The sequence below is a fragment of the Mirounga leonina genome, unplaced genomic scaffold, assembly GCF_011800145.1.
Source record: "Mirounga leonina isolate KUSES-001 unplaced genomic scaffold, KU_Mleo_1.0 Mir_118, whole genome shotgun sequence".
NCBI lineage: Eukaryota > Metazoa > Chordata > Mammalia > Carnivora > Phocidae > Mirounga > Mirounga leonina.
Window position 1 is genome coordinate 3,374,132 of NW_023270277.1, and position 27,441 is coordinate 3,401,572.

Genomic DNA, 27,441 nt, shown 5'->3' on the forward strand with positions numbered 1-27,441 from the left:
CATGTACCCCGATGTTTATAGCAGCAATGTCCACAATAGCCAAACTGTGGAAAGAGCCAAGATGTCCATCGACAGATGAATGGATAAAGAAGAGGTGGTATATATATACAATGGAATATTATGCAGCCATCAAAAGGAATGAGATCTTGCCATTTGCAACGACCTGGATGGAACTGGAGGGTGTTGTGCTGAGCGAAATAAGTCAATCAGAGAAAGACATGTATCATATGACCTCACTGATACAAGGAATTCTTAACTGCAGGAAACAAACTGAGGGTTGTTGGAGTGGGGGGTGGGGTGGGAGGGATGGGGTGACTGGGTGATAGACATTGGGGAGGGTATGTGCTCTGGTAAGCGCTGTGAATTGTGCAAGACTGTTGAATCTCAGATCTGTACCTCTGAAACAAATAATGCAATATATGTTAAGAAAAAAAAAGATAGCAGGAGGGGAAGAATGAAGGGGGGAATTGGACGGGGGGACGAACCATGAGAGACTATAGACTCTGAGAAACAAACTGAGGGTTCTAGAGGGGAGGGGGGTGGGAGGATGGGTTAGCCTGGTGGTGGGTATTGAGGAGGGCACATTCTGCATGGAGCACTGGGTGTTATGCACAAACAATGAATCATGGAACACTTCATCTAGAACTAATGATGTAATGTATGGGGATTAACATAAGAATAAAAAATAATAATAATAATAATTCTGTATCGGATTTTCACAATATTCATTCACCATTGAGTTTCTGCTTCAAAAACCTGGAAAAATAAATTGAGATGGGTGCAGCAATAGAGTCCATAGTGGAAACCACTGTTAATATTAGTTGGCTCAGGTTAAGCATCACTGCTTATAGAAACCACTGCCACGCTATTATAGATACTATGAGCATTTCACCTCCTCAGCCTTTTACATATATGAGATAATAAAGGAATAAAGTTGAATACATGCCTCATGGAATTTGGAAACTAAATTATGTTGGGAGCAATAAATATTTTAATCAAAACATCAACAGGTATGGAAGGGGCAAGATTAGCACTTTCTAGTGATGTACAGCAGTAAAACACAAAAATAAATAAAACATGTATTTACAACTATCCCTAATAAACATTTCATTTCTGTATAGCTAAGTGGGGAAAATTTGAGAATGGAAAATAACGGAGCAGATTCCATTTTTCCATGCACATTTACAAATACACAACTGACTGTTGGCCTAAAAGCTTCCAAGTTGTTATATGACTGGACATTTAGAGTCCTTAGCATGTTTACATTAATTGCCACTCCTGCTGCAAAAAATAAAAATAAAAATGGGGTCTTTATGTTTTTAAAGTAAATGATAGAAGCTGGTAGAGATTGAGGAGTTTCACCCAATGTGTGATCAATTTTAACACTGAAAATATTTTAGGATACAATGATGATCTAAAATATGCAGTACTCCCTAGAATTTTTGCAAACACAGTTCAAGCCTAGGGGAAGAAAAGTGAGTGTGGCATACTCTGAGAATAGAAGCAGGTAAGAGGAAGGCAGATGGTTTGCTGCCTTCTTCCTCATGTTGGTTATGACATTCCTTTTCTTCACAGAGGCAGTTGCCCTATGTTCACATAATTACATTCCTGCAGGCATTACCATGGGAAGTCTTATAAACAGTTTCATTATTTCACAGGAGATGCTAAATGGACATGATATTGGATACTCCCCAACTGATAATACGACAATCCAATACACAATCTTCTTTCATGACCCTTTACAGACCAGTATTTCAGGATCTATATAAATGCATTCTTCATACATAAAGCCTAACCAAACCTCAGAAGAAAAAAAAAATTTTTTTTGGAAAGCCCAAGTTATATCTCTTTGGAAATGTGAACAAAGCCTAACTCTTCAACACTCAACACTCAATATTCCATTTTTTTTTAGTGTATTCTGAATATATGTATTTAGTTGTATTTCCTAATTATTAAAAAGATTAGCATAGCACATTTGTCTAAGCAGCAGATACTCAGTTCAATCTTTAAAGGCTGAAAACGTACATAGATATCTTTCCAGACAGGAAATGATGACATGCCAAGTTTATACTAAAAAAAATTCTAATAATATTATTGCAACATTTTGTTTATGTTTTTAGGCAAATTATCATAGTTCAATTTAGGAAAATCTGGTGAACCCAAGCTCTGTCAAAAAGATGTTAGATTGATTGAATGCTGCCATCAGTTGAATTTTGCAGGTGTTATCAATATGCAATTTGATTTTGGTCAGTCTCTGTAAGAAGAGAACTTTTTTTCTTTTTTTCCCCAAGATTTTTTTCCCATGAGATCATGACCTGAGCCAAAACCGAGAGTCGGCCTCTTAACCAACTGAGCCACCCAGGTGCCCCAAGAGGAGAACTTCTAAAGGCACGTTCTCTTAAGAAAAATTCTTAAGATGCCACTTTCAAATACAAAAATTATACTTCTTGGCAAGCTTTTGTGTGTGTGTGCATGCTTACACGCACTCATATATGTTTAAATTCTCTCAACCCCCCAAGAGGTTGGAAACCCTCACAATAGTACAAATGCCAGACTCACATCTAAAGATATACTTTGAACTTAAAGAAAATAAATAAAATAAATAAAAGCTCCCAGAAGAATCCATGCCAGATTTGTTTGACTTTATGTCCTACAAATATTAAAAATAAAATAATACTCCCTTCTTCCTATTCTTGTGCAATGTAATCTGGCCTAGTTATTTCAAATTCTTATTCTAGAAGCATTAATCAGTTTCCTATACTATAAGTCAAGCATCAGGAAAAGCACCAAAGTGTTTTATAGACCATACATCTCTCGTTTTGCCAAGAAAACTGCCATCAGTTGGATGAGATGATTTCTGTGGCTGTCGATAGGAAATCCAAATCAACTGGGTTTAAGAACAAACAGAAAAGAGTGCTGAGGCAAGACCTGACCCCAGGCTCAAACAGTGTTAACAGAGCAAGGCTGCCCTCAGATCTCAGCTCTGCTCCCTCCAGGTCTAACCTGCTTGTAGCTCTCTCCTGGTAACGCAGCTGGAGCCGTTTTGGTATGTCCAAACTTCATGAGCTCTGGAGAGAGCAAGACTTCATATTCCATGAAATACAAATAACATTCTGGAATTGAGTCTCACTGACCCAGATCGGCTTGATTTGGGTCAGTTGTTTCTGTCTGAACTCCACTTGGTTGGGAAACTGAAGTGAGTTACTTAGGCAGTGGAAACCAAATCCTCCATCTTTGTAACTTTACATTTCCATTGATTGGACATGGAGAGGGGACATTTCCTCCTGGCTTTGGGACATGGTTATTTGAAGGGGAATGGATTGATGCTGGGAAGCAAAAGTAACAGCGACCGATTACAGCTCCCACCTTTTGCAACTGTTTCTTCCCATGTGCGCACATCTACAAAAATGTCCTCTCTCAGTTCTAGTCAAGATTAAGGGTCTCTGGCCGACATGCAGTTCTCTGGTCAGTCTTCCTCTGCTCCCTTGTGGTGTGGTGGTCTATAGCTAAATGACAAATTAAAAAGTTAAACACACAGTATATACAAAGACAGAGAACCAGACTCATTGGGGTGGGAGTGATGGGGACCACCTCTCTTTGGAGAATGGAAAACAATGCTCAGTGGTCAGCGTCCTGCAGCACATTTCACATCCTGCCAGGAGGAGTGATGAGGATTCCATGGCTGGCTGTACAGGTTCTTCATCATTAGTCTGGCTGCTCTGATTTTGTTCTCTGGGAAAACTGCCTTTGTCTGTCGTCCTCCAGGGTGACATTGGAGATGGCTTTGGCCGGTGTCCCCTCTGGGACTGTTCATCTTTGACATCATATTTTAGTTTTACATAAGATCAGAGGTCTATGGATTGTCTTAGAGTTGAACAATCCCAGACCGTTTTTAGCTACCCTAGGAATTATTCCAGTTATACAATTCTTTAAAACACTTACAGATATTTTGTTCACTTATATTCACTAAACTCCATGGTTCATGCCAAGGTAGGAGTCATATGGAGATAGCAGATAAGTTGGTGTTGAATATGCGAAGTAAGATTGGAACCCAGGAGAAGCTTAACCTCACAGACCACTTACAGCCACATTATGTTGTATTCTTTCTCCCTCAGAAAATAGTTGTTTCCATTTTAAATAGCCATTTTCTGAGATGCAGCATCTCCTCAAAGCAGATCATTCCAAGATCAAGGTCAAGATGGAAGCTGTCAGCCTGAGGACCGCAGTCGAGGGCAGAACATCTGGTCATGGCCAGTTTCCGAAAACCATATTCAACATCTGCCCACAGACACATGCACTGTGAACTTACTACATCCCAGAGACTCAGATTTCTCCTCACTATTTAACAGATAGTTGCCGGTTCGAGGCTCCCTGCACCACTTTCAGTCAGTGCCTGGGAATCCCTTTGCTTTGAGTATTTTTCCCTTCCATTCCAGGATTTCTTGTAGGATTCTAGCTCCTCCACTTACAAACCGTGTGCCATGAGGCAAGTTATTTATTTTCTCTTACTCTTTGTTTTCAAACCTATAAAATAATATAATAATGCTCACTTTAGAGGGTCCTCATGGTAACAAATCGGGTATAGAAAGTATCAATACAGAGCTTAGCCTAGAGTAGGTGTTCAGTATTATTATCCATGATAGCATTAATCATAAGAGTGGGGCTAATAGGAATAGAAAATCCAAAGAATTAGAAATGTTTACGGGAAATTTTCTTCAGGAGATAATCTGAATAAAAAAACAATCCATATGCAATTCAAAGCTTAAAAATGACCGGGGGAGAGGGGCTACAGAAGCTCAGAATAATGTCAATGATGCCATGCAATAAAACAAAGCTCAAAACAGAACATTGCTATATGGTATCAAACCATGTATAAAAACGTCAAGAGATTAGTAACCTGGCTGTATAAAGAATTTGGAAGTAAATACAAATGGAAATCCAAAACAACATTGCAGAGAATGACGAACCTATTGTTTCTTCCTCTCCAATCAGATGCTGGCACCACCTTGCCCCCTCCCCTACTAAGTCCCGAGGTCCCCTCGTTCAGAGGTGGCTCTGACATCACCGTCCCATGAGGGATTGCTCATCATTTGTTTACTTACTGTGTTACAGCCTGTCACACCACAGCATGATGTCACAACAGGTCAAACTGACACACTCTGGCCCTTTCTTTCAAAAGGCACAATGGTGGTGAAAAAATACATCTTTCTTCCGTTTGCTGCTTAAAAAGCTGCTCTGAACGCTGCCACGCCCGCACATTGTAAGAGCTATCTGAGCCCCCACATAGCATCTTCCCAAGCAAAGGTGGTTCAAGGAGCTTGGTTTTTTGCTCACAGGCACTGTGTTCTTACTTGTCAGGCTGCCAGTGTGTTTTCTAAATACTGGTTGCAACCATAATTTCCCAAGTTACCACTCTAACAGGTGGATTTTTTTTTTCTTTTTTTCTGAAATGATGAGAAGTCTGAGCTAAGCAGTTGAATTGAGGCTGAAAGCCCCTGATGAGGCGTTCTGGTCTTAGTGCCAGGTAAAGCCCAAGGGCGGCCTGTTTCACAGAGATGCATCTCAGCTCTTTGTTACCTTTCCTGAAAGTCAGAGATAGTCAGGTGCATTTGGTCAGCAACAGACAGCCTGACTAATGAAATCTCTCCCTCCCTCTCTCCCTCTCTCTCCCACTTGTCTTTCTCATCCTTTCCCATTTTCCTTTTTTTTTTAAAGATGTATTTATTTATGAGAGAGAGAGAGAATGGAGAAGGGGCAGAGGGAGAAGGAGATAATCTCAAGCAGACTCCTCGCTGATCACGGAGCTCCATCTCACGACCCTGAGATCATGACCTGAGCCGAAATCAAGAGTCAGATGCTTAACCGACTGAGCCACCCAGGCGCCCCATCCTCCTCTCTCATTTTCTTATAGTACCTTCAATAACTTCCTTCCCACTCTCCTTCCTCCCGCACCCCTACCACAGCCTCAAGATTTGCAGGTAATAGATGTGAAGTCTTACACATTCTCATTAAAATGTCACAATCTGGCATGTTATTGCACTGTGGCATGAAGCTCAACATCCACCATGACAAGTGGTATTCTCATGGGTTGCCCATGGGTTGCTGTTTCTGCTGTCCTTCCTTCTGTGGGTCAGGGTCTGTGAGTGAGGTGGACAGCTGAAAAGGCTCCCAGTACAAGTGCTGGATTGTGTTATCATCCTCAGTGGAAATGGGCTATTTAGAGTACTTTCTTGTGGACACACAGACACGCATTGGTTCCATCTTCCTTTGGATTTTTCTAGCCCAAGATTCTAGAGTGTGCCTGAGCAATAGGGAAGAGGACACATAATTTTAAACAGTGTTCTTAGTTTGACAGTTTGAAAGATAGAGTTCCCCTTTTTAAAGGAGAAATTTGTTTGAGATGTATAGGGGTTTAAATTCTGGTTGATGGTTTTCTCCATTCCTTGCCATGACCATCAGGGTAAGAAGGAATCACAGCACAAAAGTGTGTGCTTACAGTGGAAAGGATTGCATGAGATGAATCTAATTGACCTGCAGCTGGATTGGCTGTGGGAAGATGGAACAAGCTGGAATCAGAAAAATTGCACAGCATTCTTGGCAAAGTACTTGGATTCTCTTAATCTGTGATCTGTAAAATGGAGACAATGTATCCAATTTTGCAGGACTGTAAAAGCTAGCAATCAAGTTATCTAGATTTCCTCAGAATGGGTGCCGTATCTACAACGTTTTTGTAGAACCAGTGATGGTAGGTGGTGCACAGATGAACTTTTTAGAAATTTCCAGCATCTGTTCAACTGTGCCTGCATTTCTTCCAGTTGCACTTAGGACAAATGATACTGGTTTCCTCATTAAAGATGTCCTTTTTAGCGCTCGCTTCCACAGCGCATATACTAGAACTGGAACGATACAGAGGAAATTGGCCCCTGCACAAGGATGACACGCAAATACATGACGCATTTCATATTAAAAAAAGAAGAAGAAGAAAAGAGAAAGATTTCCCTTCTAATTCCTACATTTAAATGAAAAGGTGAGTCTATCACACCCTGATACAGGGGTATGAAGAGGAAGTTCACCTCCTTATTGAGGTCCTGTGGGAAATGCTGAAGTTTGGAAAACACTGTGTGGCAGGGGGTGACCGGCTTTATTATCATTACGATAATTACAGTTGAAATACTGGGGAGCTGTCTTTAATGGTGAGGTACTTAAGGACCGATCCCATTGGCAAGGGCCAGCGGGGCAGGGGTTGGGGTGCCTCCGCGGTGCTCCTGCCCGGCCCCCCCCGGCAGCCTGGGATCAGAGGCCACGCTGGCATCTCCTCAGAGCCACGGCAGCAGGTAGGAGCCTTCTGTGCTCAAATCCTGGCTCAGACACGGTGTCCTTGAGGTCAGAGATGGTACAGAGTTTAGAAATGAATTGACCACACTCACAAAGCAGAATATCTTCCACAACAGGAGGCAGGCAGGACTTTAGGAAGGGGTGTACCGCCATGGATAAGACTTTGAATTTTTGACAGACGGATTAAAAATCCTGGTTGTTGTTGTTGTTTTCATTTTCCCTCTGTGGGGCAAGGCTTTTCATCCGGGAGACTCCATCAGGTGGAAGGTACCCATCACATGGGACACTAGAAGAATTAAATGAAAAGATGCATGTAAGGTGCTTAACAAGGTATCTGGTAGAGTTAATAAGTAACAGGTTCTTTAGCATATTCATGAACAGTGCTCATGGACAATTCGCACATTGGCCCCAACTGTAGATTTCAGACTTTGTAAGCCATGTGAAGGAAGTTGGTTTTATCTTGGGGACTTTGGGGAGATTCTATTGGAATGAAGCAAGCCTGAAGTAGAAGGCCAGGCGGGGCTGGTTCCCATATTTCAGATGACAAGTGATGGTGAATTAGAAAAGTTTTTATGGAACAGAACAGAAGAGGACACATTTGAAGGACCCTTCTAAGCAGTATCACAGAGACCTGTTGATTCACTGGGAAAGGGGGGTGGGTAAGGATGGCAGACCGAGCAGGAGGCCGGATCCCTGTGTTGAAGCATCGAGAGAGCACTTTATATGGTCTCAGTGACTCCTCTCAACCATCCTGTAAGGTTGGTCCCCATGTTTTAGTGGATGGTTTGGATTCTGTATGGTTTCGAGGAGCCATTTTGCAGACCCAGTTTACAGAGTCTAGGTATAGAAACTCTTCACACTTATTTAATCCCTTTCAGTTCCACACTAATACAAACCAGAGAGAGAAATACTGAGACGAGGGGGCATGTTTCTTTTTCATAGAGTCAATGATCTGATAAAGACAACATGACGTGTGTGACTCTGAGAAGACTAACTAGTCTCAGACTGGCCATAAATTTCTCAGAGCATTCTTCAGCTCTTTGTAAAAGTAAATTCAGATCTACATGAGACAATATGCTTCTAAAATCTGGTGTGAAATCACAGTAATAATAAGAAAATCTAAGTAAATTCCTCAGAATGTGAATCTAGACTTTGGGGATTTCTATTTTCTCTCTGTCCACAAACATACGTGCAAAATATACATGAATTTTTTTACCTATCCATTTTCAAAAATAACACACCATGCCATGTGTGTTAAGAAATTGCAACGTAGATATCTCTGTGAGCTCTAAGTCCTAAAACAATTACTTTTTCATTGCATTGAGGTGACCTAATGGATTAAATATCACTTATAGCACAAGTGAAAGCCACCAACAAACCAACAACTAAACAAATCATTGCATGAATGCCAAGTAAGCTGAACTATCAGACCCTTTTTTCTTTTCTTTCTTTTTTTTTTCCAAGTGGAAAAGAAAACCTTTATCATAAGCAGAAACAACTTCAGGAGTCTTTATGCATTCTATATTGTAGAATTCATTCATATTTATTCACCCGTGGGTCATTCTTCTTCCTCTTCATAATCCCCATTATGAGCAATGGGGCAGATGCGTATTTGCAGATTTTTTTTATTGATCTCATTTCTTGTACATTGTACATTTGAGCCTGAATAGGTCTTATTGGCACTTCAAACCCATTTATATAGGACTGAAGTCAACTCCATGGTCCGTCGTAGTGGGTGGCACTCCACTGTCCTTGCTACAGCACTTTTTAATTCAAAGAAGAGGGGATCCTGTATTCCGATCATAACTCTGAATAACAGAATGAGACTCAGAGACTTAGTATTGGAATGAAGTTAAAGCATCACAGTCACTCTGCTCCAACAATAGAGTATGTTACTGGCCTTTTACAGGTGTTAGATAGTAGTACCTGCTTACCGTTAGCAGCAGAGAGATTGCCCTTCAGACTCACACTTCATACCGATGCTCATTTACCTGAAGGACGGATACCCTAGTTTACATTTGGAGTCATTCAAGCTCTTCATATGAATGTGGGAGTGGACAAACACGAGTGAGGGGCATCGTAGAGCAGACATCAGGCTTTTTTTCCAAATGGGTCTTAACCCTGTTCTTGTTACACTGACTTCATCACGAATTGCATCCTGCCACTGGGTCTGAGACTGCAAAATACAAATACAAACCTAACAGGCCTGTTTAGAAATATCTCCATACCTGACACGGTCTGTATAATTCTGGCTCAGTAATGTTGAAAGTCCCTCAGCGCTCCGCTGCTCTTGCCAGGGGACATCCTTTCAATCACAACTCCCAATAAAACCCTCTGCTGAGTTTCTTGGCTGATTTCCTTGCCTTTTGTCTTTCTTTGACTTCAAACTCAGAAAGATGGACTTTGTCAGCTTGCGAGGACTTTGGTCTGGCTTTTTCACATTTGCATTTAGCGTTGGCCTACCAGCTGTCCCGTGTCGGAGGCAGTGAGAGCTTACACGGCTCCCAGGATTCGGAGCTAGGTTACACGCTTATTTCAAATGCTCCTTCGTCATTGTTGCCCTTCCTTTCTGCCTTTTTTGCTTGACAGAATAAGATCATGACTTACCCATGATCCGACACTCTTAAAAAGATAGAAGACCAAGGAGATAATGTTTGCAAATCATTCGAACTCTTCTGAAGGAAATCACTGTCTGAATTGTACTTAATACCATCTTCAGGAGTACTTCCTGGCATGAAAAGTAATTTTTCTGAAAATGATCCTTATAGATTTTATAACAACCCTTTAATGAAAGAGGGTTTTTTCCTTCCTCTGTCCCATTAATACCCATAAGTATTAACATATCCAAATATATTTTATATTAATATTTTCCTTTACTTTGGCATCACAGTTGTTAGTTTGTTCCCAAATTGAAAAACCTGAAAAATCACAGAGATCTTACCATGATTAATGGCTCAAAATCAAGATGACAATTAAGTAGCAATGAAATGCGTGTGTAAGTGGCGAGAGAGAGATGAGGGTAGAGAGAATACAGGTGTGCCTATGGATGTATGTTCTGTATGGGTAACAGGATACAGATTGAGCGTAGTGAGTCACAGAGCTTACTGAAGCATTCACATAGAATTAATACTTGGAAAGCAATTGGTCTTGAATTCTTAAAATTATTACAAGATAGTGAAAATAAATGGGCAAGCTAAATTATAATGTGTATTAGAGCACTTGAGAGACAAAACTATAAAGAAAAGGAAGAGAGTGACTTCCATGAATGGGAGAAGGGTATGTCAGTCGCACTCAGGGGGCCACGTTTCTATTCCCTAAGCCGGGTGGTCACGACAAGGATGTTGGCGTCCTCAATTCATTACCTTACATACGTTATATTTCACGTGCATTTCTGTGTCTGCGCTATCCTGAACATAAACTAAAGTTTTTCAAAAAACCCTTTGTTACAAGAAAACTCCCACAATGCGTAGGGAGCGAGGAACCCCATGAGAATGTCCTGAGTACACAGGAGGCAAAGTCTTACCGCCGGGGGCTGGCTTCTTGTTTGCTCCCGGGCAGCAGCAGACAAGTGTGGGCGCTCAGGACCACTCAAGCAGAGGCAAAGAGCTTGCTTGTCTGGCATGAAGAAGCCAGTGACATCTTTGGCCAAAGGGGAAGCTAATTGGTGACAGTTGCAGCCCGACCAGGACCAGGAGGGTATTGGGAATGACCTCGGGGCCATGAAGACCATTGTAATTAGGTAACCAGGCAATGAAAAACACAAGAACATGTGGCTCTGCGAGAGACAGCTAATTGAAAGTCTTTACCGGACATCCGTTGTGCACCAATTACGTTGCTGGACGGTGTAAAGTCGGCAGAAGAACCACCGAAGCTCCTGAAGGGAGTTATAGTTTGTTGGAAGGAAAACATTCACCTAGAAGAGTAATTTATGAAATCACAGGCTCCTGGTAGCAAATGCAAAATATATGTCAAAATAAAGAAAACATAAGAATTGAAAGGACGTAGAAGAGGAAAGATTGGCATGGGATGCAATTAGTGTGTGTGTGGTGTGTGTTCTGAGGGAGGAGATAAGCACGAATTTGCAGGAAGGATGGGAATGATGTTCTGGGTCAGTTGGGGGACAGTCTGCATCTCAGCAAGAGTGATGGGATCGGGATAGCTGAGCCCGTGAGTGCAGGACTGAGGGACGGACAGAGGAGTCAGCAGCTGCCGCCGGAAGTTAAGTCCAAGAGAAAGTCCCTGTCATGGCCGAGGCCGGACCACCCCTATAAAGGCATATGTTGCAGTAATGGTGAAAAATAACTGGAACGAAGACACTTTAGAGAAACAATTCAAGTCACCTATTTACACCAACTAGTGCTAGTGAATGGGGGTGCTTACAGTCGATTTTATCAAGAATACCTGGGAAAATAAAAAGAGCACCTTTGAAATCACTTATTTTTCTCGCAAAGCAAAAATACCCGAAGAACACAGCATTTGGGCAGCTGCTAATAGCCGATTCTGTTAATTATTACTGGCTTAGTAACAGCCTTAATAATTCAATTTCTGCTTAATGACTAGATAAGAGTTTACCCAACCATAGTGACTGTTTAATACTTCAAGCTCTGTTTTATCATCAAATTTGCATAGATAAAAAAAAACAAGGAGGAGGAGCAGATAGAACATTTTTATGTGCCTTACTGGAATAAATTGCAATTTCTGCTTTCGCGACATGAAGAAATATACTGAAATCACTTTGAAATTAGCAAAAGCTATAATCGTGAAAATTCTCCACTGTAAGAGGAATTAAATACAACAGTGCAGCCCTTGTTGTTTATATATGCAGGTTCCCAGCTGTGTCCATTGTGAAGGGAGAAAAGGAACATGAAAGGATATTGGGTTTCTGCCAGAGAAGTAAATGGGATCTCCATATTCCATTTATTGCCATGGCCAGCTTGACTTCTATTCATAATATATTTAGTTAATGCAAATAGAATGACTTAGTCCTGGTTGGAATGAATAATCGTGTTAATGATCAGACCCGGGATGTCAAAATTGTCAACCTCTCCAGCTAGATGGCAGATGCTTAGCTTTTTCAGGACGACTTCTGTAAGATATTTGGTTGCATGTATTCCTCAATATGGGGGATACCAATTCCCACCTCTCTCCTGGTTCAGTATGTGGCTTGTTTCTCAATGATCCCTATAAAGGAAATACCCAGGGACACATTTTCTCCACTTCCTACTCCTGCTTTCCAGCTGGAATCCTGAATCCAATTATAAATCCATTAAAATGTATATAAATGACAGAAACCCATAGCATGCCTTTTCAGAGCTTTCCCTTGCTTCTAGAAAAGGGCCCTTGCAATGGGTAGTATAGGCTGAATGCTGAGACAAACCATCATTTTAGAATCTGGTTTCTATAGAATTGATGATACTTTTTACCTTTTTACCTTCCCTTCCAGTTTTATTTAAAATAGAAGTTCTTAAATTTCAAACTCATATATTTTCAGCCAGATGGGAGACCAGTCAAGCCACTCTCATTTTCAAAATAAGCATGATGTAATGACAAGTTTGTCAGAGCGGATCAGGGCATTAATATAATGGAGTGTTTGAAGAGATAGTTAGTTATCCAGGCAGATACACCAATTTACAGAAACTTCTTCAAGGCTTTTAGGCCAAGGGAAAGATAGCTGTTTACAAAATGCTTTGTCCAAGATGAATTGTTTCTCAAGTATCTCCCCTAGACACTTCATTAATGCCAATTTTCTTCTATCTTTTTCAAAATCGTATCTTCTTTTCCAGTTTCAGACTGTCTAGACAAATATTTTTCCAGTTCTTAATTAGGGAAGACAACTACTTCCTTCTTCAAATTTAAAGGCACATTTTTTTTCTTTCATAACTAGTGCTGCTCAAAATGAGAGAACATTTGGTAAGTTTCAGTTTACAGGTACGTGCCTAGGCAGAGAGAGACCACATTCATTTGGGAAGCCAAGGGCAGCCCACTCACCTGGAATGACGTGCTAAGCCTAGGTGATGTAATCAGTGGTGTTAAACAGAAACATTTAAAGAACTCCACAAGCATGTGCAGTTGGTGACCTAGCAGGATTGAATTTGGCATGCCAGAAAATTATAGTTTCTGTATAAAGAATCATTTCATTCTAAACCATCAGAGATTTACTGGTGTCTGTAGGATACATTCCAAATTCCTCAGCCTGTTGTTTAAAGCTCTCTGAAGCTATATGTAGCCAACCTTTCCTACATTCTTCTCCCAAAACTCTTTATAGACCCTACTCCATTTAGATCGTCCTCTGCGTGTGCTCTATGCATCTCCCCCAACACAGCAGAGCTATGCCTGCACATTCCCCTTCTGATTACTGGCTCCTACTCATTTTTCCAGATGCATTTCAGCTCCTGTCCACCAGGAAGTCCTCCCTGACCAACCTATTTGGGGAAAATGTTTCCATTTTCTAGAAGCAGGTAATATGTCATTTATAACTATCATATCATTGATCCCTGAAACCTACACTATAGATATTAATATAGATGTCTTATTTCACCAATTAATGACAAATATTAAAATCATATACTGTAATTTGGTCTTTGTTACACAGTCAATGCATAACCTCTGTCACATAGTAGATGCTAAGTAAATATTTTCTTTATACGAATGCTTCATCTTAAAGTGTCTTTTTCCGCCCTCATTGTCTCTCTGCAATTGGAAATCTAACTCATTCTTCAATACCATCTCCTCCAGGGCCCCCTCCCTTGATTCTCCAAAATGGAAAGTAAACTAAAAAATATGATCCAGGGCATTGAGAACAATCATATCTCAGAAATACTATGTTTCTGATTAGAAATCCATAGGTCAACAGAGTAGTGGAGTAGAAGCAAGATTTTGAGGAAAGTGCAGTAGGAGATGAAAACGTGAAGTACAGGCTGATTCATAAAACAGAAAGAAGAAAGACAAGACAGGATGTTGATGTGGATTGATGATGTAGGGAAACGTTGCATCAGAGCATATTTACAGAAGGAGGGGCAAGGCGAGCCATAGAGGCAGGCAAGAAGAGAGACTGATCAGTCCAAAATACCCTGGGACATCCAAATGAGGTTGCGTTTCCAATCCTTTGTGAAGGTTGACAATATGTAAAGATTGAATAACTGAAACAGAAGGGGTGGTCACACAGCAAGAACTGTGATCAGGGTCATGTAGCATGTTGCATGAAATGCCCAGCATAGCATTCACAGTTGAAAGAGCAGAATTCAGGATTCTTTCAGGCAGAAGGTACAACACTGCAGAAGCTCATAGCAAGCTGATTTGAAGCAGGGGACTTGAGTACTACATTTTAGACTCCATTTTCCTAGGTCCTCTGGAGACCTCTGACGAAGACAAGAAGCACGTATTCTCAATCTTGCAACTCCTGGGCACACTGATGGTGGAAACCATTCCTCACACCATGATACTCATCTTTGAAGAAATCTACGGGCTGGACAGCACTCTTACCACCATCTAGCTTCCAGGCTGATGCCAAAGTATTTAAATGACCAAGTCTGAAAATAAAACTTGGATAAAGTTTTCCGGACTGTGAAGTCCTCTATTGCATGTTTTGGAAAATGCTCCCCACCCCTATTTGGGTGAGTGAATGACCAACGAACAAACTTCAGTGAATAACTCTGTGGTCCATCAGCTACTTCTTAAGCTCCTTTCCCCAGACTGGAAGAGTCATACTCTCTGCTCTCGAAAGAGCAAGAATGAGCAATGCTATCTTTCTTCTATTGACGACGTAGTTTCTATGTGCAACTCGGATGAAGGGCTTTCAACTGTTGGTCATTCTGCTTTCCCATTCATCTCACCAATTTCTCTCTTGTACACTAAGCAACAGTGACAAGCAGGACTCTCTGCGCCCTGATAGTGGAGAGGGTGGCCTTTAATACCTCATGAATAAAAAAAAAAGTATTTATAAAAATTCTACAAAATTTAAATCTTGGAACTCACTGGACACAAACATTCAGCAGCTTCTTTTTACTTTCATTTGGAATTTCAGATGTTATTGACATCTCTGAGTGAAAACATGGAGCCCTTACCACGTGGAAGCAGTTGAGCCAAAAGTAGGGTATTTCCATTATATGTTTGCTGTACTCCCATCATGAACACGTGCAGTGACTTCATTCCAGGAAAGATTTGCTCAGCGAGGCTGGAGACTGGAGATACTGGTGGCCCTTCCCCCACCACCTTACCCATACCCCTTACCCTGACACTCTCCTGTCTATCATAGGGGGCACTGTCCAACCTATTTTTAGAAAATTCCATTTGATGTGGAACAGCATGCGTCCTGTTACTTACTCTTCAACAACCTCTCTCCTCTGGTTTTTAAATATATACATGTGTTAGTGCAGGCAAATATTTACACTGACCTCTAAAACACTTACTCCTCCCCGTTTCTGTGGCTCAGTGAAAGAGTCTATATAAACCTTTGTGTGCCCACAAACGTAATTGATTGATTGATTCAGTAGAGCACTTTGCTAGGTTGGTATTGTAAATGTCTTATTTACATTCTTTTTGGGGGGCTGATTTGTAGCAGGGGGTTGTGGTGTTTGACACAGGAATGCACCAGAGCACTGGGTCTCGGTTTTGTTTGGGGTAGGAGGGCCTGCCTTTCGCTCCTCCCATGCCCACCCCCAAGGCGATTGGTGGTGTTTTTATGTGGCTGGCAAACTCAGAGCCTTCAGCTTGGCCAATTCAAACCTCTCCCTAACCCCCTCAGCCTCGCACGACACCAGCTAAGCTGCAAACACTAGTCTCTCTCGTGACGGTAGCTCCTACTGGTATAAATCCACTGCTTTTTATCTCTGGTTTTCTCTCTTTTGGTGGGGAGTTCTACCATTCAGAGTCATGTTTAATGGCCACAAGGATTCTCTCTTCCTGCCTTTCCTCAGACCTGGCAATTATTAACTACATCCTGTCCTCTTAGAAAGGCATCCCTCAGCCTCTGCGGGGGGTCACTCGATTGTACAAAACCAGACTCTTCAGGAAGGGTTCTGCATGGCAAGAAAGCAGGAGAACCACACCTCCTCTGCTTGAGAGGTTTCCCCTTCCCTGGCATTAGTCCGACCTCCAGCAGCATCTCATCAGCAGGCTACCGGGCATTTCCAACAGCAAACATGGCCTAGCATTGACCTGAAGGAGCTTCTGAAATTCAGTTTCCCATCTCTATGTTTCTGGCTTCCCCAAGTGCATGGGTCGTAACAGAGGGGCCAGTGTGTTGGGAGCCTTGAGTCACCGGCAAAGCTGCAGGCTGCTCGCAGAGCCTTCTTCCAATGGGAAAGAAAGGAGAGGGGAGGGTTAACCTGCACCAGCCATGAAGGTCCTAGGGCTGACCAGGCTGTGAGCAGGTTTAACCCAAGCGCATAAGGCTGGGCTCCACCGCCATTTATGCAAGTGCATGTGCGGGTGGTGCATCCTGCTGAGCTGATGGGAGTTCCTCATTCAGCCGCAGCGACGCTGGACCGAACCAGCTCCCACCAGAGTGGTGCTCGTTCAAATCACCTCCAGGAAGCAGCTCTGCTCTGTGCCACGGAACCTGCACCTTGAAAAATTAGAGATATTTAAGGGCTCCTCCTAGAAAGATAAAGGTCTCAATATTACATTATAATACTATCAGGCTCAGACACTGACGTGTTTTTTGTTTGTTTGTTTTGTTTTGTTTTGTTTTGTTTTTTCTATTCCCAAGCACATTCAGGAAGGTTATTTGGAACTTTGAAGGCTTCTGGATTAACTCTTACCAGGTCACATCCTTCTTGTAGAGGTCATGTGAATAATGGTGCTGGGTGCTAACCTTCTATTTTTAAAATGATCAATTAATGATCAGAGCTCACAATGAAGTCAAGATGCCATTTCAGCCTCTCCAATTACCCAACATTCTCAAGTGTCCACACCAGTTTGGATATGACAGAACAGGAACTCGCACCCACTCCTGGTAGAGATGTAATTTATCACTAATTTCTTTCTGAGATCGTATTGAAAATATGTGTCAAGAACCTTTAAGGGAGGCTGGGGGACTCAGTTGGTGAAACATCTGCCTTCGGCTCGGGTCATGATCCCAGGGTCCTGGGATCAAGTCCCTCATCGGGCTCCCTGCTCAGCGGGGATCCTGCTTGTCCCTCTGCCCCTCACCCCACACATGCTCTTTCCCTCTTTCTCTCTTTCTCTCTCTCTCAAATAAATAAATAAATTTTTTATCTTAAAAAGAGCATTTAAATTATTGATATGGGGTTAATTCAAAGAACTGATCTTGAAGAAACAATGTGAAACATACCAAGGAGGAAATAAGCCAAGTGCATTATTGTGCATCCACATGATGAAATCGCATGCAATCACGTAAAGCAGGGCTCAAAATTGTGTGTTCGGTGTGCAAACGGGTCAATGAAAACATTAGAGGCTGATACAGATATCTATGGAAATTTAGTGCGTGACAAACGTAGAACTTTGTATCAGGAATGAAGAATAACAACGTTGCTATAATTTGTTATGTGCATGGAAATCATAAATTCTCTTACATCATACTTTTCCCAGATAGATTATACACACACACTCACACATATATATTTGTGTATTTATTTTTAAGTGTGTATATACACACATCAACTTCTGTGTATAAATACACCATAAATATTATTTATCTAAAATTATTTTGGATAAATATATTTATATACATAAATTTATATGTGTGCATATATATTTAAATCTTTGCATTAATTACAAGAAAACATAAACTTTTTTTGTAATATCGTGAGTGGGGATGAGCAGCCTTACAAAGCAAACAGTAATACCTATTTGTCATAAAATAACAGATCAACAATATGTCCATATAAAATTAAGATACATATACATATACATGTAGTTGCCTCATATGACAAAATTATGAATAGGATTAAACTGAGAGTATACTTTAATAGACAATATTTTCAAGATAAATAAGAGACAAAAGCACAATATTCCTAATATGTAAACAGTTTCTACACATCAATAAAAAATATAAACAATCCACTAAACCAAATCTTGCAGAAGAAACATGAAAAAGTAATACACATAAGAAAATATAAACAGCTTTTCAGCATACGTGAAAGGAAAAGAAACCCAGTGTAACTTGTAGCAAATAAGTAAAAAAAAAAAAAAAAAAAAAAGTTATAGTTTGTTTGTTTCCTGTCATGGTGACAAAGAGTAAAACGATTGCTGATATACATGACTGGAAAAAGTGTCAACAAGATGCTTTCATATATTATCTGGGGAAGTCTAATTTGGCACAAATTTCCTGAGGGCAATTTGTTAACTCCCATCAAATTGAGCTGACATTTAAAATCCTCAGTACACTTTGACTACAAATCTCTACTTCTAAAAAATTATACATATTCTCATAACTATTTCTTCAAGTATGCAAAGGTATTTCTTCAAGAAATATTATTATGGTATTATTTCTAATAAGTAAATGTCAATGAACCAAAATGTCTAAAAATAAGGAGATGTTTAAATAAGTTACGATTATGTCTGTCTATATTATATACAGATAATTGAGAGATGTATTTCTTAAGGTAACGCTAGCTATGTAACAAATAAAATCTGTAATTGCAGTGGTTCTACACATGGAAGTCTCTTTCTCTTATGACCCTCCAGGGTGGCATGTGGGCAGGGAATTTTCCTGTTGATTGAGGAGACCCCTCCCGCTTTGTGGGGCTGTCGTCCTTTTAGGGTCTCAAAGTCCAGGCATCCAGCCAGTGGAAGGGAGCATGGACCCAGTGGAGAGGGGCCCTCCTCACCTCTGCTCACCTCCTTGGACTCCGTCACTGCAAGGGCAACTGGGAGCTCCTGCCTCCTGCATGTCTAGGTTGGATGAGCCGTGAGCAATTTCTGGCACAAGATGTCAATTCTTGCCATGTTCTGGCTACTCTATGGGGGAGGGGGGAAGAAGGAAGGGGCGGGTCCCCCTCCCCCAGTCTCCTGTAAATATTGCCCTACTTCTGGGCTCTGGGCTTCTTCACACCAGGAAATCAACTGTTTCTTTGGGTTTCAGGAGGTTTCCAGAAGCACACTGCCAGAAGTATTAGATTGCATAAGCCGAGGATTTTCGTGTGAGCTCAAGGGAGCAGGTGGAAAACCCCGAACTGAGATTCGACTTTCAACCAAGCCAGGGAGGTGGCAGCCAAATCAAATTGAACTTGAAAACAATTCAAAATATAAAGAAACTGTTGTTTCTCAATTTTATGAAATATGTTACCAGAATTTAACATTTCAATAGGGAATAACGAGATAAGCTCATATCAGCTTTGGATGGAAATTTAAAAGAATTAGCCAGGTGAGCCAGGCAGACACCAAGGTGTGAGCACTTGACTGGTGGGCTAACAAAACACAGGGAAGGGAGAAGAGAGGAACAGAATTCCCCCCAAATTGATATCTTATGTACCCTTAAAATATATATATATATATATTTTATATATTTGGTAAAAATATTTGCTGGACTTTCTTTCCTTATTTTAGAATTTTGTTTCCTTCCAGCCATCTGAGGGTGTAGGGTGATGCTGGACACACTTCACATGTTGTTTTGTGTTTGGTTTCTGTATGGCTTAGAGCGCAACAGATTATCTTCAAAAGACATATTGGTGGTGTGCATCCAGGGGGCTCTGAGGCGGGAAGTGCCCCTCTGTGTATACTTAAGGGACAGGAAGAAGTTGCATTTACGTGGAAAATCCCAGAGAGACCTGGGAAGTGGGAATAATGCAGACAACATGCAGCCATGTGTAGGGCGGAGCTCAATTTATTGCCCTGTGGGTGCTTAACAGAGTCATGTCCTCCAAATTGGATACATTTAGGTCATACAGGAGCTATGTTTACTTGTCTTTGGTTCTGATATCCACCCTTTTCAATTTTAAAATGCAATGCACATAAAAATAATGCAATGAATCTTAAAACCATGTAAACATTGGATAAGGTGGTGCCTATGTCCTTTCCAATTCTTTTCTTTTTCCAAAAAACCCTCTTGTAATAACAATGCATCTTATAATCTGTGGAATCTTAGAGCTGAGGAAACATGATGTTAAATATATTAAAAGAAAGACCCGAAAATAATGAACAAAAATATTAATCTTGGTTATCTGGGGTGATGGGATTGTGAATGATTTCACGATTCTTTACACTGTCTCAGTTTTATACAATTTCAATAGAGCAAGAAAAAGTAATAAATGTTATTAAAAATCTGCAGAGTATTCAAGCAAGGGATCTGGCCAGAAATTAAACAAGATTGCAGATTACAAACAGCTGACAGTCACTAAATTCAATTCACGTCATGGCCACGCTCTGGCTAGACATTCCCCTGGGGAAGTGACAGAAAGAGCCACACTAACTGTGCCACTGAGGAGCATGCCTCTGATGCCCTGCCGGAATTATGCTCCAGCTCACCCTAGCTGTGTCTTAGTCTCTGAGTGGGGCAAGGTGCCCAGAGCCGTGAAAAGTAAGAGCTACCCAAGTTAGCTGGAGAAAAGACACGTCATGCAGGAAGAAGAACACCCAACAGCCCATTGGACCCCAGGGCTGCTAGGCTGTTGGGTCAGGCAGACCACCTGCTTCATTAATTTCAAAGAACACAAGTGATCCTGTGGGGTTCCCAGAAGTTTTAAAAAAATGGAGAAGGGGGCGCCTGGGTGGCTCAGTTGGTTAAGCGTCCGACTCTTGATTTCAGCTCAGGTCATGATCTCAGGGTCCTGGGATCAAGCCCCATGTCAGGCTCTGTGCTGGGCATGGAGCCCACTTAAGATTCTCTCTCTCCCTCTCCCTCTGTCCCTTGCCCCCTACCACCCTCCCCTCCCCCCACCACCATCCTCCTCCTTTCTAAAAAAATAAAATAAAATAAAGTAAATAAAATAAAAGTAAAACAAAAATTAAAAAAATTAAAAAATGGAGAAGGAGCAAAGTAATATGGAGCATTGTACAGTCTCCTAGGCATGCCACACGCTTATTCTACTTAATCTTACCAATAGCCCTATGCATTTAACACTTTTTTCTTTAGATTTATTTATTTGAGAGAGAGAGAGTGAGAGCGGGAGGGGCAGAGAGAGAGTGAGCCCCTCACCCAAGAGCCCCTTAGCATTATTATCGTCATTACAAATGAGTAAATTTCCACAAAGATTTTCTTAAGATTCTGCAGTTGGTGAGCAGAAAACCTAACATTTCTCAAAGCGTCTGACCCTAACTCCCAAGCGACTCCTACTGCTCTTTGCTGTTCCCTAGAACACAGCTGGTCCTCATGCTCCCTGCCCCACCCCCATCATAGGGGCTGCAGTACCTACCCACTCCAGGCTCATGTCCATAGAGTGAGCAGACTTAGACTTCAGAAAAGTCCATCTGAGTTAAGTTCAATTTCCTTCCCCACAACATTGCCTCAGTCCTCATGTGAAATTCCCATCAAAGTCCCTAAGAGCTGTCTGGGGACCAAGCAGCACAACGCACAATGCCCACCCACACAACACAGAAAAGAACTCCAGAGGGGGAGGGTACAGGAAACCCAGAGAAACAAGGGTGGGCCTGGTTCAAAACCAGGGAGAAAAGACCAACAAAAGGAAAGAAACTGGAGCCTGTACTCAGAGAACACAAGGAAGCAAAAACCACTAGATTCTCAGGTAGACAAGATAACCGAGGAATGATTTACACCCTCCTGGCCCTGGGAATTTACCTAGATCGGACTTTTGGGGTGGAGAAAGGGGTTTTCTTTTAAAAAATAAACAAATGAAATTAAAAGCCTGCTAATAGGTTTGTATTTTAAGAAAGCCAGATTTTTTTAAATAGACAAGAATGACTTAATTTTCGTAATGATCATTTATCTTTAAACACATCCCTTCTACAATCATAAAGTCCTTTCCAACAATATTGTCTACAAGGTACAATATCAAAACATTAAAGGAGCCCTTGGAAAGGTCTTCTCATTGGTTTGGAACTTATTTCATCTGTGGCATAAAACACAGTATAGTTCTAAAAATAAGTTTAAGTAGCAAGATGACGGGACAAGGGACGTGAAAGAGGACAGAAAGGTGTATAAACAGTTCAAGGAGAGTAGAGCAAACATGTGTCCGTTCTGAACAAGGTTTGCAGAGGGAGGGGCACATCCAGGACCCTGGGGAAATCCTGGGAGAGAGAACACCCAATCCTTCCCCGGGAACAGTTTAGGGAAAGGCAGCAAATACATTTTATCTAACACCCCAGCTCCTATTGATTATTAGCAGCTGCATGAACACTGCGTCCAGAGGACTCTGAGGCTGCTGCTTACTCAGAAGCGTGAGGGATGGCACAGGGATGGAGCCATGACCGGGGAAGGGGGGAGGCAGCCCTGTGGCACATCCAGTCCTGATTCCCGGAGCGATCTAGGAAACGCATACACAGTGTCAGGCTCCTAGGAAGTCCATCCATGGTGTGTGCGGTACGGAGAAGTAAAGACCGAATAGTCGATTCCTGGGGACGTCTGAGGTTCATTGGAAGGGAATGTCTGCTTGGCTTCCTCCTGTCCAGGAGAATAAGCAGAGAGGCAGTTGTTGGGACTGTGGAAAGCATCACTCCCCAGACTTGGCGGAAGGTGCCTGACTGCATTTCTACTGACAGACTGTTACTGCACGACCCCAGTGTGGCACCCCGAAAGCCTGAACTGGGATACAATGGCAGATGCCACGTGAGCCTGGCGCTTGACAGGCCCTAGGGGAAGGCTCCAAGGGAGATGGACATGCAGGGAAAGGCTGAGGGTGGAGAGGTGTTTCCACAATCAAGGGCGAGGCAAGGGGCCCAGAATGAAAAGAAGGGAGTGAGCGAGAGGGAGTTGCAGGGTTGTGAAGGGTGCGGTGCGCAGTCCAGAGCTGTGAGCTTCCTGGAGGGGTGGACAGGGGCCTTATTCGCTGGGGACTCCCAGCACAGCGTGCTGAATGCAGACACAGCCCCGGGCAGCAAGGGGAGCCCGGCCGGTCACAGGAGGGGTTTAGTGCTGATAAAGCTACAGAGCAAATGATGCTTTTGCCTTTGTGCATTCTTCTACTCATTCATTCCTTTAACAAATAGTTACTGAAAACGATGTTTCAGAAGAGCTGTTTGCTAGACACTGAGAATGCAGTCAGTAAAATAGGACATGTTCTCAGCTAAAGACTTTGGTAGAAGAGGCGAGTCTGGGGGGGTCCTCTGGGGCTTACCTTTCCTTCTGCCCTGCACTATCCAAAGCTTGCTCCATGCTGGGTGTTCATTTCACCACCACTGGACTCAGAATTGTCTTCTCTCATACTCTTTTATCTTGAGCACCCCCTTCCTGGGCTACAGAACCAACTCTTCTCATCAAACTTTACCTTCTCTTACTGGTCTAACTCCCAACTACAACCCCAGACCCAATCTGTAACCACGGGGCATCCACTGGCTACCTTTTCACTGTAACACATCTGTAATTTAACAGGAAGAAGAGGCCACCAAGACAGAAACTCTGGCTTTGGAAGAGTTTGATGGAGAAGACAAAAAAAGGGGGTAATTTTAGCTCTCCCAAACTACCCTGCATAGTCAGCTCTCACAATTAGATCTAGTGCACCATGCCAAAACTGCAGGTTGGTGATTTTAGCATTGAAAGTCTAATTTGCTCATACAATAAAATTTTTAAGTGCGAACCTTAAGAAGCTTTTAAATATTTTTCCTCTTTATATACAAGTGTTAGTTTCTGAAGTAATTTTCTAGGTAATTATGTATTATTATTTATATTAACTTTTGCATCACACATATCCTTCTAAGTAAAACTATGATGGTAAGAACATATATAAAGTGTCAATTCCCACTACAAATAATCAAATAGATACTGTGGGTGTTTTGCAGTGTTCAGAGCTCAGAAAAGAACTAAGGTGTTTTCCAGGCCACTGTTAAATGTTTGTTTTTCTGCTGATCTTAGTTTTTCTTGTAGCCCAGCTCAACACTAGATGCTGTCAATATTTTTGGATTTTTGAACAAATTGAATGGAACCCAGGGTTCCTGTCTTGAGGAGATGACAATTTAGTTGGGGAGATGGGAACTGTGCATGAAAAGCAAACTAGCCATCGAAGTCGCACCTGGTCAATGCCAACAAGGAGGAAGTGAAGGCTCTGAGGGAGGCAGTGAGAACCAGGTGGGCAGTCTGAGGAAAGTCTGGGGAGCAGAAGGATCAGAGAGGGGTATGGAAATTTGGAAAGGATGTAGAAAGACAGGGAAGAAAATTATCACTGTTTCTGCTTGAAATAAGCAGAAAACAAGGAAACGTGACATCAGGAGGGAAGGAAAGTACCAAGTGCATTTAGGGAGCATAGACCAGAGGGTTCTTTTTGGATGATACTTACAAATTATACTAGAAATTAGCATATCTGAAGACTTCATTATTGAGGCAATATGGAGTTTTTAGGTTTTAAGAGTTAAGCAGTAGAGATAAAGTGTTGTATGTCCAGATAATTCTCCTGGCTTCAGTGTAAAACGTTTTAAATGTAGGTGAGTCCAGAAGGGAGAGAATCAGGATGCTATGTGGTAATCTTGGCCTAAGGGGATGAAATCCTGGTGAACTTGGGGAAGGAAGAAAGAGCAGTTATTGGCACATCCAGGGAAATAAAAAATGTCAAGACTTCCAGGCACCAGGGAGAGTAGAAACCAAGTACATGTTTCCTTTCACTCCCACCCTTTATGAGGCTGAAGGGTTTTACAAATCTCTTCAGTGTCTTTGTTCCTCACACCTGGCTCTCCATTTAGGGTGTTCAGGGTCTCAGCTGGGCAAGAAAGACCAGACAGGGTGAGCATCCACAGATGGGAATCTGCAATTATATATGGATATATAATATAGCAACTTCTTGCTAGACACATCTTCAAAGGCAAGGGAAACAAAAGCAAAAATGAACTATTGGGACCTCATCAAGATAAAAAGCTTCTGCACAGCAAAGGAAATAGTCAATAAAACCACTAGACAACCTACAGAATGGGAGAAGATACTTGCAATGTCTTACCAGAAAAAAGGCTAGTATCCAAAATCTATAAGGAACTTATCAAACTCAACCCCCCCCGAAAAAAAAATCCAGTCAAGAAATGGGCAAAAGACATAAACAGACATTTCCCCAAAGAAGACATACAAATGGCCAATAGACACATGAGAAAATGTTAAACACCACTCGGCATCAGGGAAATACAAATCAAACCCTCAATGAGATACCAACTCACACCGGTCAGAATGGCTAAAATTAACAAGTCAGGAAACAACAGTTGTCGGCGAGGATGCAGAAAAGGAGAACCCTCCTACACTGTTGGTGGGAAAGCAAGCTGGGGCAGCCACTCTGGAAGACAGTATGGAGGGTCCTCAAAAAGTTAAAAATAGAGCTACCTTATGACCCAGTAATTGGACTATTAGGTATCCAAAGGATACAAAGTGATGGGGGCACATAAACCCCAATGTTTATAGCAGCAATGTCCATAATAGCCAAAATATGGGAAGAGTCTAGATGTCCATATACGTGTGTGTACATATACATATATATGTGTGTATGTATATATATACACACACACACACACACATAATGGAATATCACCATTATGGATATATACCAATGGAATATATATATATATATATAATGGAATATCACCCTGCCAACAAAAAGAATGACATCTTGCCATTTGCAACAACGTGGATATTATTATGCTAAGCCAAATAAATCAGTCAGAGAAAGACAAATATCGTATGATTTCACCATATGTGGAATTTAAGAAACAAACAATGAACATAGGGGAAAGGAAGGAAAAATAAAATAAGATGAAAACAGAGAGGGAGGTAAACCATAAGAAACTCTTAACTGCAGGAAACAAACTGAGGGTTGCTGGAAGGGAGGTGGGGTGGGGGGATGGGGTAATTGGGGGATGGGCATTAAGGAGAGCACTTGATGTAATGAGCACTGGGTGTTATATGCAACTGATGAATCACTAAACTCTACCCCTGAAACTAATAATACACTATATGCTAATTAAATTGAATTTAAATTAAATTTTAAAAATCAGTTTTCAAGATCTTTCCTTAATTTTTGCTCTGTACTATCTCATCAGTTTAGTATGGCCTTCAAGTGAATGCAGTTCCAAATAAGCAAGGATTTTAAACCACACCAGCCTGCCATGCTATCCCATGCTCATTCCTGCTGCCATTGATGATGGACTGAGCCCTTTTGATCACGTTGTCAACAGGACCAAGCAATCATCTAGAAGAATTTTATTGATTCCCTCTTAGTTGAGAAGGACTTTAGTGATACCACAACCTCGTCTTTTCATTATATTGCATTTGGTACAGGGAAGGTGGTTTGCATTTTTTATTCTTTGCATATTTGTAGGTTGCTATATATGAAATGATTACCTTGAAATGCTCTCGATTTCCGCATCTTTATATTTGCAAGTCTTATTATTTCCAAATGCATATGTCCCTAGTCATCCTAAAGCACAAAATGCTGAAAGAATTTGTTTCTGTGACAAAGAGACATGAGTTGCAATGTGAGCTTCCCCCTGAAAGCCAGAATCTTCACTTCAAAAGGTAGAACATGATAGGACTTTTAAAAGAATGTCCATTAGTTATATTTTAGGAACTGGGAAATACGCAATATAGAACATTGTCTGGGCTAGTACTAGTTTGTTTAAACCCTCACTATCCAAATTTTACCCTGTCCTGGGGGTGGGGGTATGGACGGAAGGGTTGCTTAGGGAAGACCATGGCCATCCCCGCCTGTTGGCTGCTGAGAACTCTCCTGGGATTGTGAACAAAATCCATGCACTCTGTTCCCCCTGCACTGAGGTGAGCGGTTCTCATAATCTTGAAACTCTCTCTTCTCAAACATAAGGAAGATTTCCTTCCTTATTATCCATTATGTGTCTTCATTTTCCCTAGAATCCCTCCGTCCCCAGGGTTCCTGGTATCCATTGTACCAGGTGATTCCTGTAACATCCTCTTGTGATACTGACTTGGGGGTGATGCTCTTATACTGGGAAGAAAAGAATCATTATTCTAAGAAACGGCTGCAGCCTGACCCCTCACTCTTCAAGGTCAGAGCGTTTTACCTGGGGAGGGAATTGCTTCTTTAATGT

General features: G+C 41.6%; 1 non-coding gene across 1 annotated transcript; it reads left to right on the forward strand.

Annotated features, from left to right (window-relative positions):
- Positions 1-6,866: 6,866 nt before the first annotated feature.
- LOC118007364 lies at positions 6,867-6,968 on the forward strand. The gene has a single exon (XR_004678394.1). It is a non-coding gene; the product is annotated as a U6 spliceosomal RNA (small nuclear RNA).
- Positions 6,969-27,441: the final 20,473 nt, after the last annotated feature.